This window comes from Leucoraja erinacea, chromosome 7 (genome assembly GCF_028641065.1).
Source record: "Leucoraja erinacea ecotype New England chromosome 7, Leri_hhj_1, whole genome shotgun sequence".
NCBI classification, from domain to species: domain Eukaryota; kingdom Metazoa; phylum Chordata; class Chondrichthyes; order Rajiformes; family Rajidae; genus Leucoraja; species Leucoraja erinaceus.
In genome coordinates, this window is record NC_073383.1 from 29308276 (window position 1) to 29321975 (window position 13700).

Genomic DNA, 13700 nt, shown 5'->3' on the forward strand with positions numbered 1-13700 from the left:
ATTGGCCTCCACTGCCTTCTGAGGCAGAGAATTCCACAGATTCACAACTCTGGGTGAAAAGGTTTTTCCTCATCTTCATTCTAAATGACCCTTATTCTTAAACTGTGGCCCCTGGTTCTGGGCTCCCCCAACATCGGGAACATGTTTCCTGCCTCTAGCGTGTCCAATCCCTTAATAATCTTGTATGTTTCAATGAGATCCCCACTCATCCTTCTAAATTCCAGAGTCTACAAGCCCAGCCGCTCCATTCTATCAACATATGGGTGAAAAAGGTGAATCTTTCCTCATCTCCATTCTAAATAGGCCTACCCCTTATTCTTATAACAGTGGCTGCTCTACAGGGTCTTGGTGAGACCACACCTGGAGTATTGCGAACAGTTTTGGTCTCCAAATCTGAGGAACATGCATTCCTGCAGAGACGGTTCACCTACTGCTGGGTGTCCAACTGTCCCTTAATAATCTTATTTAGAAGATTGAGAGGGGATCTTTTCAATAAAATTCTCAGGCAGATGCATCCTTCTAAATTCCAGGAGGGGTCACAGCTTAAGGATAAAGGGGAAATCCCCGAGATGAGAAGAAGCCGCACGCATTCTATCATCAGGGTATGACAGTCCCGCTATATTTAAGAGGGAGTTAGATGGCCCCGGGAATTGACGGGATACTTGTGCCATGATCATCTATGCTCCGAATGGCCTCCCTCTAATTTCTAGTTTCAAGAATGTCCTTCCTCAAATTTGGAGACCAAAACTGCACACAATACTCCAGGTGTGATCTCACTAGGGCCTTGTACAACTGCAGAAAGACCTCTTTGCTCCTATTCTCAACTCCTCTTGTTATGAAGGCCAACATGCCATTAGCTTTGTTCACTGCCTGCTGTACCTGCATGCTTACTTTCAGTGAGTGATGAACAGGGACCCCCAGATCTCCTTGAACTTCCCCTATTCACAACTTGACACCATTCAGATAATAATATGCCTTCCTATTTTTGCCACCAAAGTGGATAACCTCATATTTATCCACATTAAACTGCATCTGCCATACATCCGCCCACTCACCCAACCTGTCCAAGTCAACCTGCATCCTCATACCATCCTCCTCACAGTTCACACTGGCTCCCAGCTTTGTGTCATCTGCAAATTTGCTAATGTTACTTTCAATCCATTCATCTAAATCATTAATGTATATTGTAAATAGCTGCTATTCCAGCGCCAAGCCTAGCGGTACCCCACTAGTCACTGCCTGCCAATCTGAAAGGGTCCCGTTAATCCCTACTCTTTGTTTCCTGTCTGCCAACCAATTTTCTATCCATGTCAATACCCTACCACAATACCATGTGCTCTAATTTTGCCCACTAATCTCCTATGTGGGATCTTATCAAATGCTTTCTGAAAGTCCAGGTACACTATATCCACTAGCTCTCCCTTGTCCATTTTCCTAGTTAGATCCTTAAAAAATTCCAGAAGATTAATCAAGCATCATTTCCCCATCGTAAATCCATGCTGACTCTGACCGATTCTGTTACTGCTATCCAAATGTGCCGCTATTTTATCTTTTATAATTGACTCTAGCATCTTCCCCATCACCGATATCAGGCTAACTGGTCTATAATTCTCTCTCCCGCCTTTCTTAAAAAGTGGGATAACATTAGCTACCCTCCAATCCACAGGAACTGATCCAGAATCTATGGAACATTGGAAAATGATCACCAATGCGTCCACGATTTCTAGAGCCACTTCCTTAAATACCCTGGGATGCAGACCATCAGGCCCTGGGGATTTATCAGCCTTCAGTCCCGTCAGTCTACCCAACACCAACTCATCTGCCATTTCCTTGTTCCCCTATAATAAATTCACCTGTTTCGGACTTCAAGGGTCCAATTTTGGTCTTAACTAATTTTTTCCTTTTCACATTCCTAAAGAAGCTTTTACTATCCTCCTTTATATTCTTGGCTAGCTTACCTTCGTACCTCACCATTTCTCCCCGTATTGCCTTTTTAGTTATCTTCTGTTGCTCTTTAAAAGTCTCCCAATCCTCTGGCTTCCCGCTCATCTTTGCTATCTTACACTTCTTCTCTTTTATTTTTATACTGTCCTTGACTTCCTTTGTCAACCACGGTCGCCCCTTACACATATACAAGTATGTTTCTTTGTAAACGGCGCAAAAATATTGTGACTGTGCATTTGTAGGCTATGCAAAAGAATTTCACTGTGCTGTACATATGTGACAATAAAAAAAATAATTGAACCATTGAACATACAGCATACACACACTGGGATGCAAGGATGCCTGGAAAGCATTGCCGGGGATGATGGTGGAGGCAGATATGATAGTGGCATTTAAGAGGGTTTAGGATAGGTTCAAGAACAGCTTCTTCCCACCTTCCATCAGGCACTTGAACCACACTGCACAACACTAATCACAACATCCCAGCAACAAAGTACCATGGATCATGTAGAGTCTGCACTACGTAGATTGGTTTGGGCTGGTTACCTCGTATTATTAATCATTTATTGTATTATTGATCACTGTGTACTTACTTGCTGTGTTAGAGCTTCAGCGTACCTGTAAAGCTGCAGCTAGAATGAATATTGTTGTTCTATTACCGATGCAATATGACAATTAAACACTCTTGACTCTTGAGATGATGGATTTATCTGCTGAATATTTTATCTGCTGAATATAAAAGAAACAAAAAGAGGAAGACTGACTGAACTTTATTGCCTTCCATCGCGATGATCACTGTGGTGGATGTTTATGTTAAGTTCTATCGTTCTTTTAATTGTATTGTGTTCTTTTAATTGTATGGCTGCATGGTAACTCAAATATCACTGTACCTTAATTGGTGCATGTGACAATAAATGTGAACTTGAATTTGAATTTTAGTTGAGTGTATTAAAACCTTGGGATTAGAGAATTCTCACTATTTCTGAAGTGTGTACACACAGGTTTCTTAATCTTAAATGAAATATAGTTTAGTTTAGAGATGCAATTTGGAAACAGGCCCTTCGGCCCACCGAGTCTTTGCTGACAAACGATTACCTGTACACCAGTTCTATGTTATCCCAGTTTCGCATCCAACACACTAGGGACAATTTACCAAAGTCAATTAACCTACAAAACTGCACGTCCTTGGAATGTGGGAGGAAACCCGAGCACCCGGAGTTAACCCATGCGGTCACAGTGAGAATGTACAAACTCCATACAGACAGCGCCAATATTCAGGGGTGAACCAGGATATCTGGCGCTGTAAGGCAGCATCTCCACCTGTGCGCCACTGTGCCACCCTAAATCCATTAGGAGTGTGCAGACATATATATGTATGAAACGAGAAGAGTTCATAATGCACATTGTTTATTCAAGGCAATTTCCCAACACTGCCTCTCTGGAGGCTTCTGCAGATATTTGTGTTTCTTACCTGGATGGCAAGTAGAATAGAAATGCTTAAGGGGATGATGAACGTAAAATTAATAATTATTGTTCACTACTAATAATACACTGATCTTCAGCTAGCCCAAGATGTATTACACTTTAGACTTTAAAGATACAGCGTGGAAACAGGCCCTTCGGCCCACTGAGTCCGTGCCAACAAGTGATCACCCTGCACACAAGCACTATCCTACACACTGGAGACAATTTACAATTTCCAAAAGCCAATTAACCTACGAACCGGTACGCCTTTGGAGTGTAGGAGGAAACCGGAGCACCTAGGGGAAACCCACACTGTCACAAGGGGAATATACAAATTCCGTACAGACAGCAGCCGCAGTCAGGATCGAACCCGGGTCTCTGGCGCTGTGAGGCAGCAACTCTATTGCTGCATCACTATGCCGCGATAGAGTTCATTTGTCCTTGACATTAACTAATGCACTCTATTGAGTGCACGTGATTCAGACATTTAATGCACATTTAGTTAACTTTAATTAAACAAATAACATTAAGTTCTAAAGGATGTTTACAGTAATTCCAAACCTTGCAACACCCTTTGTAAAGGTTAGACCAACAAGGATATCTCTGCGGCATTAACTTCTGCATCAAATTGACCCTTGAAATGTTCACGATTGTTTCTGCCTGCTCCTGCCCCACAGAATTTGTCTCCAAATACCTTCCTATCTCTCCCTTGTCCAGTCCCTTCTGACCAACATCCGAGGCACCTCACATACTCTGCAACAACTTTCAGTTTCCAGGCCCCTATTACTTCATCTTCACCATGGACGCCCAATCCCTCTGCACCTCCTTCCCCCACCAGGAAGGTCTCAAGGCCCTCTGGTTCTTTCTTGAATAAAGATCCAATCAGTTTCGTTCATCCCATCAGTTCCACTTTTTTAAGTCATCTTTTTGTGATATTAAAATATGAAAATGGCTTGATTGTTATCACGCAAAGTCTTTTCGCCAACTGGATAGCACGCAACAAAAAAGCTTTTCACTGTACCTCAGTACATGTGTCAAAAATAAACAAAAAATAACACTGTACAAAAAAAATTTAGCACGGGCTAGAATAATCTCCTGTGTAGTTATTCACTTTATACACAGTAAACAAACTACTGTGCAACATTAAACGGAAATGTGGATGCTTATCACATTGAACAGTTTACTGAAAAGATCAGGTTGCATTGTGGCAATCAAATTGAGAAAGATAGACACAAAATGCTGGAGTTACCAGCGGGTCAGGCAGCATCTCTGGAGAAAATGAGTAGGTTTCGGATCGAGACCCTTCTTCACTCCCACGCTCCACAGACTTACAGGTTTGGGATTAATTTGCTTCGGAAAGATTGTAAATTGTCCCTAGTGTGTAGGATAGTGCTAATGTGCAGGGGTCGCTGGTCAGCACAGACACAGTGGGCCAAAGGGCCTGTTTCAATGCTGATTCTCTAAAGCTGATAAAACTAAACTAAAAATTAGGCTCATTGTTGCTTGCTCTAACCTTTGGACATTTCTCAATTTTGTTGAAAAATGTTCTTGCCCCAAGATCACTATTTACATTGTACCACATTTACCAATTAAGTATGTAGACTTGATAGAAGTACATAAAAGCATATGTGGTATATAGTGCATAAATTTAAGAGAGGCGTAGACAAGATAGACAGTCATATAGGGTATTTCCTGGGTAGAAATGTCATAGACTTGAGGGCATAGCTTTTCGGTGAGGGGGCAAAGTTGAATGGAAATGTGCAAGGTGTGTTTTTTTACACCGAGGACAATGGGTGCCTGGAACAAGCTGCCAGAGGTAGTGGAGGCAGACATGATCGTGGCTTTTAAGAGGCTTTTAGATAGGCGCATGGATATGCAGAGAATGGAGGGATATGGATCATGTGAGATTAGTTTATCCTGGCATCGTGTTCTTCATGGTTATTGTGGGCTGAAGGGCCTGTTCCCGTGTCATGTATTCTATGTTGTATGTCCCATGTTACATGCACCAGTTATAAGGTTCAGTTTTAAAATGGGTTTCTGGTTTTTTCTTCTTTTTCCATGGAAACAAGGTTGATCTAAGTCTTCATATTGCAAATAAAAAAACCTACACTTGAGAAAGAAACCCATGCTCACCACATCCTGTTTTCAATTGAGAATACATACCTCGTCCTAATTCAAACGACAGAACTGCGGTGAGAATTTAAGTACCTTCAAAAATTGTTAATGAAGCCAAACGAAAACTACGTAAATGATAGATATTCGTAAGAAAACACAAAATAATGAAAACTTGCAGTTTTCAGAGAGCATTTGTGACCCGAGGAAGTTTGGGTTCATAGTTTACTGTAGATTAATGACCTTCAAGCAAATCATTTCTGACAAATGTTCATTAGTGGAAAGCACTATTTTATTATTTAGAGTCATAGAGCTATGCAGCATAAACAGAGGCCTCACAGCCCACCTTGTCCATGCCGACCAAGTTGGCATAATGGATAGTCCCTTTTGCCTGTATTTGACCCATGGCCTGTCCATATATCTGTCCAAATCTCTTTCAAGGGTGCATGGATAAGAAAGGTTTAGAGATATGGACCAAACGTGGGCACGTGGGACCAGCATAAATGGAGCATCGTGGTCGGCATGGGCGAGTTGGGCCGAAGGGCCTGTTTCTGTGCCGCATGACTCTAAAAGTCATAGCTGGATCTGCTTTTATAATTTCCCCTGACAGGATACTACCCTCCAAGTGAAAAAGATGCAGAAGGTCCCTATTAAATCTTTCCCCTCTCTCCTTAAGCCAGTGGCCTCTGGTTTTAGAATCCTCATCCCTGTGGAAACGACTGTGAGCGTTCACTTTTTCCATGCCCCTCCTGATCTTGTACACCACAATAAGGTCATCTCTCAGCTTCTTAAGACATCAAACAAAACACTCTCAGTCTCTCCCTATAACTCAAGTTCATAAGCCAGGTGGCAAGATGGCACAATAGTAAAGTTGCTGCCTTACAGCGCCAGAGACCCGAGTTCGATCCTGACTATGGGTGCTGTCTGTATGGAGTTTGCACGTTTTCCCTGTGACCACCTGAGTTATCTCCGGGTGTTCCGGTTTCCTTCCACACTCCAAAGATATACACAGTTGTACCCTAATTGACTTGGTAACATTGTAAAATGATCCCTAGTGTGTGTAGGATAGTGTTAATGTGTGGGGATTGCTGTTCGGTGTGGACTCAGTGGGCTGAAGGGCCTATTTTCACGATGTATCTCTAAACTAAGCTGAAAAGCCCAGGTAACATTCTGGTGAATCTCTTCTGCACCCTTTCTAACTTAATGGCATCCTTCCATTGAACTGATTTGCTATATGGTCCCATTAGAATGAACTCTGAAATAGATCACCACTGTAAATCCAAACATTCTTTGTTAAATTTGCTGTTTAAAATATCATTTGAGATGACAATTAGCTTCTTTATACATCAAGTTGTTATTCCATTTTGATAGATTGGTCTCGGAGCAAGTATTTCTGAATGTGGCGTAAAATATGCTGGCAGGTTATGTAAATGATCTTATCTTTTCGACCAATTTAATGGTGGCTGAAACTATATTTGCTCATGTTTTGCTAACAATGTCATATGACATTAGAATTTCACACTATTTGTTAGAAGCAACAAGAAGTGGCACCGTTTATAAATGAAAATACACTGCTTAAATGCAAACTGAAATAGCAATGATGAACAAGAGTATTTAGTTTAGTTAGTTTACTTTCATGTGTCCCAAGGTACAGTGAAAATCTTTTTGTTGTGTGCTATGCAGTCAGTGGAAAGATTATACATGATTACAATCAAACCGTCCACAGTGTACAGATAGAGGATAACGGAAATAAAATATAGTACAAGATAAAGTTTAGTAAAGTCCGATTAAAGATAATCGAAGGGTCTCCAATGAGATGGATGGGAGGTCAGGACTGCTCTCCAGTTTGGGAAAGGATGGTTCAACTGTCCCTGAATCCGGAGGTGTGCGTTTCCACACTTCTGTGCCTCTTGCCTGATGGGAGAGGGGAGAAGAGGGAGTGACCAGAGTGAAACTTTCCCTTGATTATGCTAGTGGCCTTGTCGAGGCAACATGAACTGTAGATAGTCAATGGAAAGAGAGGTTGGTTTTTGTGATGGTCTGGGCTGCGTCCTGCACACTCCTAGCCCATTGCTACAATAGGTTTCATCGGCCATCTAACTCAGGTTATTAGGAGAGGCAAGTGAGGAGATTGCTGGGGTCTTGATAAGACCATAACTCATCCGAGCAGAATTAGGCCATTCTCCCCAGAGAGTCTACTCCGCCATTTAATCATGGCTGATCTCTTTTCCTCTCTACTCCGTTCTCCTGCCTTCTCCCAATAACCTTTGACAATGTCCAATGTCCCCAATGAGGTAGGTGGGAAGATCGGACAATACTCTAGCTTATGGAAGGACCATTCAGAAACCTGATAACAGAGGGGAACAGTGCTGCAGCGGTAAAGCCACTGCCTTACAGCACCAGAGACCTGGGTTTGATCCTGACTATGGGTGCTGTCTGTACGGAGTTTGTACATTCTCCCTGTGACTGCGTGAGTTTTCTCCCAGTGCTCTGGTTTCTTCCCACATCCCAAAAACATGCAGGTTTGTAGGTTAATTGTCTTCTGCAAAATTGTCCCAAGGATGTAGGATAGAACTAGTGTATGGGTGATCATTGGTCGGTGTGGACTCGGTGGGCCGAAGGGACCCGTTTCCACACTGGTTCTCTAAAGTATGCTAAATTAAAAGAGAAAAATACCATAGTGCAGAATATAGTTTCTCAGCACCGTAGCACTGTTCCAGAGAAAATGTCCAATGTCTGCAATGTGGTAGGTTGGAAGATCAGAGAGTACCGTAGACAATGGAAGGGCCGTTGAGAAGCCTGATAACAGAGGGGAAGAAGCTGTTCCTGAGTCTGGTGACATGCTCGTTCAAGCTTCTGTATCTTCTGGCTGATGGGAGCAGGGAGCAGGATGACCAGGGAGGGAAAGATCCTTGTTCATTGCTTATTCCCTGTTTGCCCCTTGTAATTTGCCCCGATGAAACTCATGCAGGAAGATTGTTCCCGATGTTGGGGAAGTCCATGCCAAGGGGTCACAGCTTAAGGATAAGGGGGAAATCCTTTAAAACCGAGATGAGAAGAACTTTTTTCACACAGAGAGTGGTGAATCTCTGGAGCTCTCTGCCACAGAGGGTAGTTGAGGCCAGTTCATTGGCTATATTTAAGAGGGAGTTAGATGTGGCCCTTCTGGCTAAGGGGATCAGGGGGTATGGAGAGAAGGCAGGTACGGGATACCGAGTTGGATGATCAGCCATGATCATATTGAATGGCGGTGCAGGCTCGAAGGGCCGAATGGCCTACTCCTGCACCTAATTTCTAAGTTTCTATGTTTCACATTTTCAATCTTCAAGAGCAATTATTCTGCATGCTCTCCCAAACATTGAGACCGACAAATATATTAGTTTTGGAATTCCTTTGATTGGCTGTTCATACCCTAAACAGATGAAAAAATTTCAGAATATTGCCAGTGTCTATACTCTTACCATAGTTTGTTAGCCATTTCCTCTGATACATGACTACATTTGACAAAAGTGTGCTTCATGAAAGTCCCTATTCATGTAAAGGTGCCTTTTAGGTTTTCACGTAATACGTACCTTGTCTGTAGGTTTGGTCTGAAGAAGGGTCCTGACCCAAAACATCACCAATCCATTCCCTCTGGCCCACTGAGTTCCTCCAGCACTTTGTGTTTTGCTCAAGATTTCAAATCTGAAGTTCTTTGTGTCTCGTGTGGTTCTGTTACTCTTCTGAGTGCTGCCCACGCCGATCATTGATCATCCGTCCACACTAGTTCTATGTAATCCCACTTCCTCTCTCATTCACTACGTACTAGGGGTAATTTACAGAGGCCAATTAGCCTACAAACCCCCATGTCTGGGATGTGGGAGGAAACCAGAGGAAACCTACGTGGTCACAGGGAGAAGATGTACACTCCACACAGACAGCACCTGAGAAGTCAAAAATGCAGGTTGATGACAATATCTTGAGAATATAATACGAATGAGAAATCACAACAGTGTTGGGGATGAATCCCAGCTGGAAATATCCAGCCCAGCACTCCAATGGCCAGGACTTTTGCTAGGTTTAGGTTTATTATTGTCACGTGTACCGAGGTATTGTGAAAAGCTTTGTTTTGCATGCTAACCAGTCAGATCAAAAATACTATACATAAATACAATCAAGTAAAACATTACAATAGATAGAGCAAAGGAGAAGATACACAATTCTCAGCATCGTAGTGCATCAGTTCCATAGACTGTCCAATGTCCACAATGGGGTAGAGATGAATCAGACAGTGCCCTAGCTTATGGAAGGACCGTTCAGAAACCTGATAACAGAGGGGAGGACGCTGCTCGTAGTCTGATGGTGCGCATTTTCAAGCTTCTGTACCTTCTGCTGTATGGATCAGTGAGACGAAGGAATGACCGGGGTGGGACAAGTCTTTGATTATGTTGGCTGCTTTTTCAAGGCAGGGTGAGGTGTAGATGGAGTCAATAGTGGGAAGTCTGGTCTGAGTGATGGACTGGGCTACGTTCACAACTCTCTGCATTTACATGAACTCTTCAAAAAAAAACTAGCAACGGGCACAGAAACTTTGAGACATGCAGAATGATTATTATGAATACCCGAATATTCACGGATATAACAGCAAGGACTCAAAGAATAAAATTTCACTATACGCTGATGATATCCTTTTATATATTACTAATACACAAACGAGTATACCCACCTTATTAACACTAATTGAGGAATTCGGCTCTTTTTCAGGATATAGAATAAATTGGAATAAAAGCGAAATTATGTCTTTAAAACCACAGGATTCGAGACACTTACTAAAATTCCCCTTCAAAATTGCAACAGAAAAATTCAAGTACCTGGGTATTCAAATTACGAGAAGACACAAATCATTATTTAGTGCCAATTTTATACCACTATTAAATAAACTGAATGATACGATTAAATTTTGGAAAACGCTTCCACTCTCATTGATAGGTAGAATTAACGCTATAAAAATGACTTTCTTACCACAATTAATATATTTGTTTCAAGCGATCCCAATATATATTCCAAAATATTTTTTCAAAAAATTAGATTCCACTATCACTAATTTTATATGGGACTACAGAACACATAGAATTCAACGAAAGCATTTGTGCAAATCTAAAGAAGTTGGGGGTTTATCATTACCTAACTTTATATATTACTACTGGGCAGTGCATATTAAGAACATAATATACTGGCTGGATAGTTCCACTCAGCAGCTGGAGTGGATAAGAATGGAGAAAGAGGAGTGCTATCCGCACGATATAGGAACGATCCTGCTCTCACCGATAAAATTGAATAGTATAATATATAAGAAGAACCCAATTATTCACAATATAATAAGAATTTGGAAACAAATAAAAGTATCCTTGAAATTAAATAATTTATCAGTACTAACCCCACTATTGAACAACCCCGCATTCAAACCTTCTCTCATCGACAACACATATCAACAATGGGATAGACTGGGGATTAGGAAAGTAGGGGACATGTATGAAGTGGGCAAACTGTTATCATTTCAACAATTAAAATTAAAATTTAAATTGAAGGATAATCAATATTTTAAATATATACAGGTATGTGACTTTATGAAGAAATATACACATAGATTTCAAACTATATTTTTAGATCCTTTAGAAGAAGCAATGAATATTAAGGCTGATTCACAAAAATTAATATCATACTTTTATAATAATATATTAAATAGAGAATCACCCTCAACAGAAGCATTAAGGGAAGATTGGGAACAAGAGCTAATGATAAAGATCTCGAAGGATAGATGGGAAAAGTATTTGATGAATACACATAACTGTTCTATTAATGCAAGACATAATTTAATTCAATTCAAATTATTACATAGACTATATTATTCAAAAACGAGGTTGAATAAATTTTATCCAAACGTCTCTCCCAGATGCGATAAATGTTTGTTTCAAAACGCTAATATAACACACTCATTTGTTGGATGTACAAAGTTGAATAAATTTTGGAGTGATATATTTGATATATTTACAAAGATTTTTAAGTCAAGAATAGAACCCAAAACGGAATGGATTATATTTGGAATAATAGGAGAAGCTACCAATTTAAATAAAGATTAAAATGTTTTTTTTAATTATGGGTTAATAATTGGAAAGAAATTGATACTTAAATTTTGGAAAAATACAACCACACCAACTGTTAAAATGTGGATTAGGAATATGATGGACATAGCACGCCTTGAAGAAATGAGACTCCGACTAATAGATAAATATGCCCAATTCTTAAAGAGTGGGTCTCCTTTCATCGACTTTTTGGAATCATGTGATGCAGCGGTGCCGTAAGGATTGCTGATTTCAGTTCATGACGCGGATAGAGCTACATCTCCGAATACAGATTTGAAAAATTCTCTTTTAAGGGGCCTTCTCTTCTATTTCTACTTTCCACTTTCTCTCTTCCTTTTTTTATTTTTTATATACACATTTCACGTTTTTCTACTCTCTACCATCTATTTTTCCACTTTTTCCCCTTTCTATTGTTTTCTTTTTCTTGTTCTGCTTACTTCCTTCTTATAACATAAAACTAGAGGTTGTACATAGAATGGATTACGGTATTACATAGTTGGCACCTAAAATTAGGTGCCACTGTACTGTTTTGTGCTGTATTAACTTCTAATAAAAAAAAAAAAAAAAAAAAAAAAAATGAATGACTTTTTTGTGCAAAGCAGTTCCCAGGTATTTTTTACTCATCTAACTTCTAGATGATCCAGAGCAAAACAGTATATTTACAATGTCGACAACTTTAATGTCATATGCAAGACCTGACTTTGCAATAAGAGCATTTCACTTACGAGCACTCTTAAACTCACACAGTCAAAAAAATGGTCCCCACCTGAAACATCGCATGTCCATTTCCTTCCATAGATGCTACCTGACCTGTTGAATTATTCCAGCACTTTGTGACCAACTTATTTTTTTCCCTCTAAGAGTTTTCTCTCTGAGTGCCTGTAGTTCACAGAATATAGTTCTGAAGACACACGGAATCGCAGATGCTCAAAATTTCAGCATCAGCAATATCCTTGCTGATAGTCAGTGTTTTGTTAGTAATTAAGAATTGGTCATCCTATCCAGATGAGGCAGTGAGCCATCAAAGCATCGATAATGTTTCAAACACCGAATACCTCAAAACAAACTCTTTCCCCATCTTCTGACATTTTGTGCATCGTCTGACCTTATCTCAAACTTATCTCAAACTTTTTGCATCTCTGGCCTTTGTCCAATCATCTGCCAATCAATGCCTCCCCACTCCTCGTCTGTATCCACCTATCATTCGCCAGGCTTTGATGTGACCCCCACCCCTCTTTCAGCTTTCTCCCCCTACCTGTAATCAGTCTGAAGAAAGGTCCTGACCTGAAACATCACCTATCCATGTTCTCCAGAGATGCTGCCTGACACTATGAGTTACTCCAGCACTCCGTCTTTTTTTTGTAAGCAGCTTCTGTAGTTTCTTGGGTCCAGTGATTATACAAATTAAACAATATATTGTTGCTAGAGTACAAATTGACAATGAAGACAAAGACAATTTTAATTGACCTTCTGATATATTTGTGAACTCCTTCAATTCACCCTAACCTATTTAGTTTAATTTAGAAATAACATAGAGTGTGGAAACTGCCCCTATGGCCCACTACGTTAGTGCTGACCAATGATTACCCATACACTAGTTCAATCCTAGGGACAATTTATAGAAGCCAATTAACCTACAAAACCACACACATCTTTGCAATGTGGGAGAAAACCAGAGCACCCAGAGAAACCCCACACAGACACTGAGAGAACGTACAAATACCATATAGACAACACCCATAGTCAGGATCAGACCCAGGTCTCTGGCGCTTGTGAGGCAGCAGCTCTACACCGCACCACTGTGCCACTATCTGGATAATTTACTCATACTTTCATTCTCAGGCACATTGATATAGTCAGGTTATCTAAGTAACCATTCGTCCTTAAGCCCGTGTCCCACTTTCCCGAGTTACACACAAATTCTCCCGAGTTTTCCCCTCGATTCAAACTCGGAGATGCCAGCCGTAGGTACTCGGGGCTATTTTACTCGTGGACATTTTTCAACATGCTGAAAAAACGTCCCGACTTACCTGATGCCCCGAGAACTTACGGCTGGCA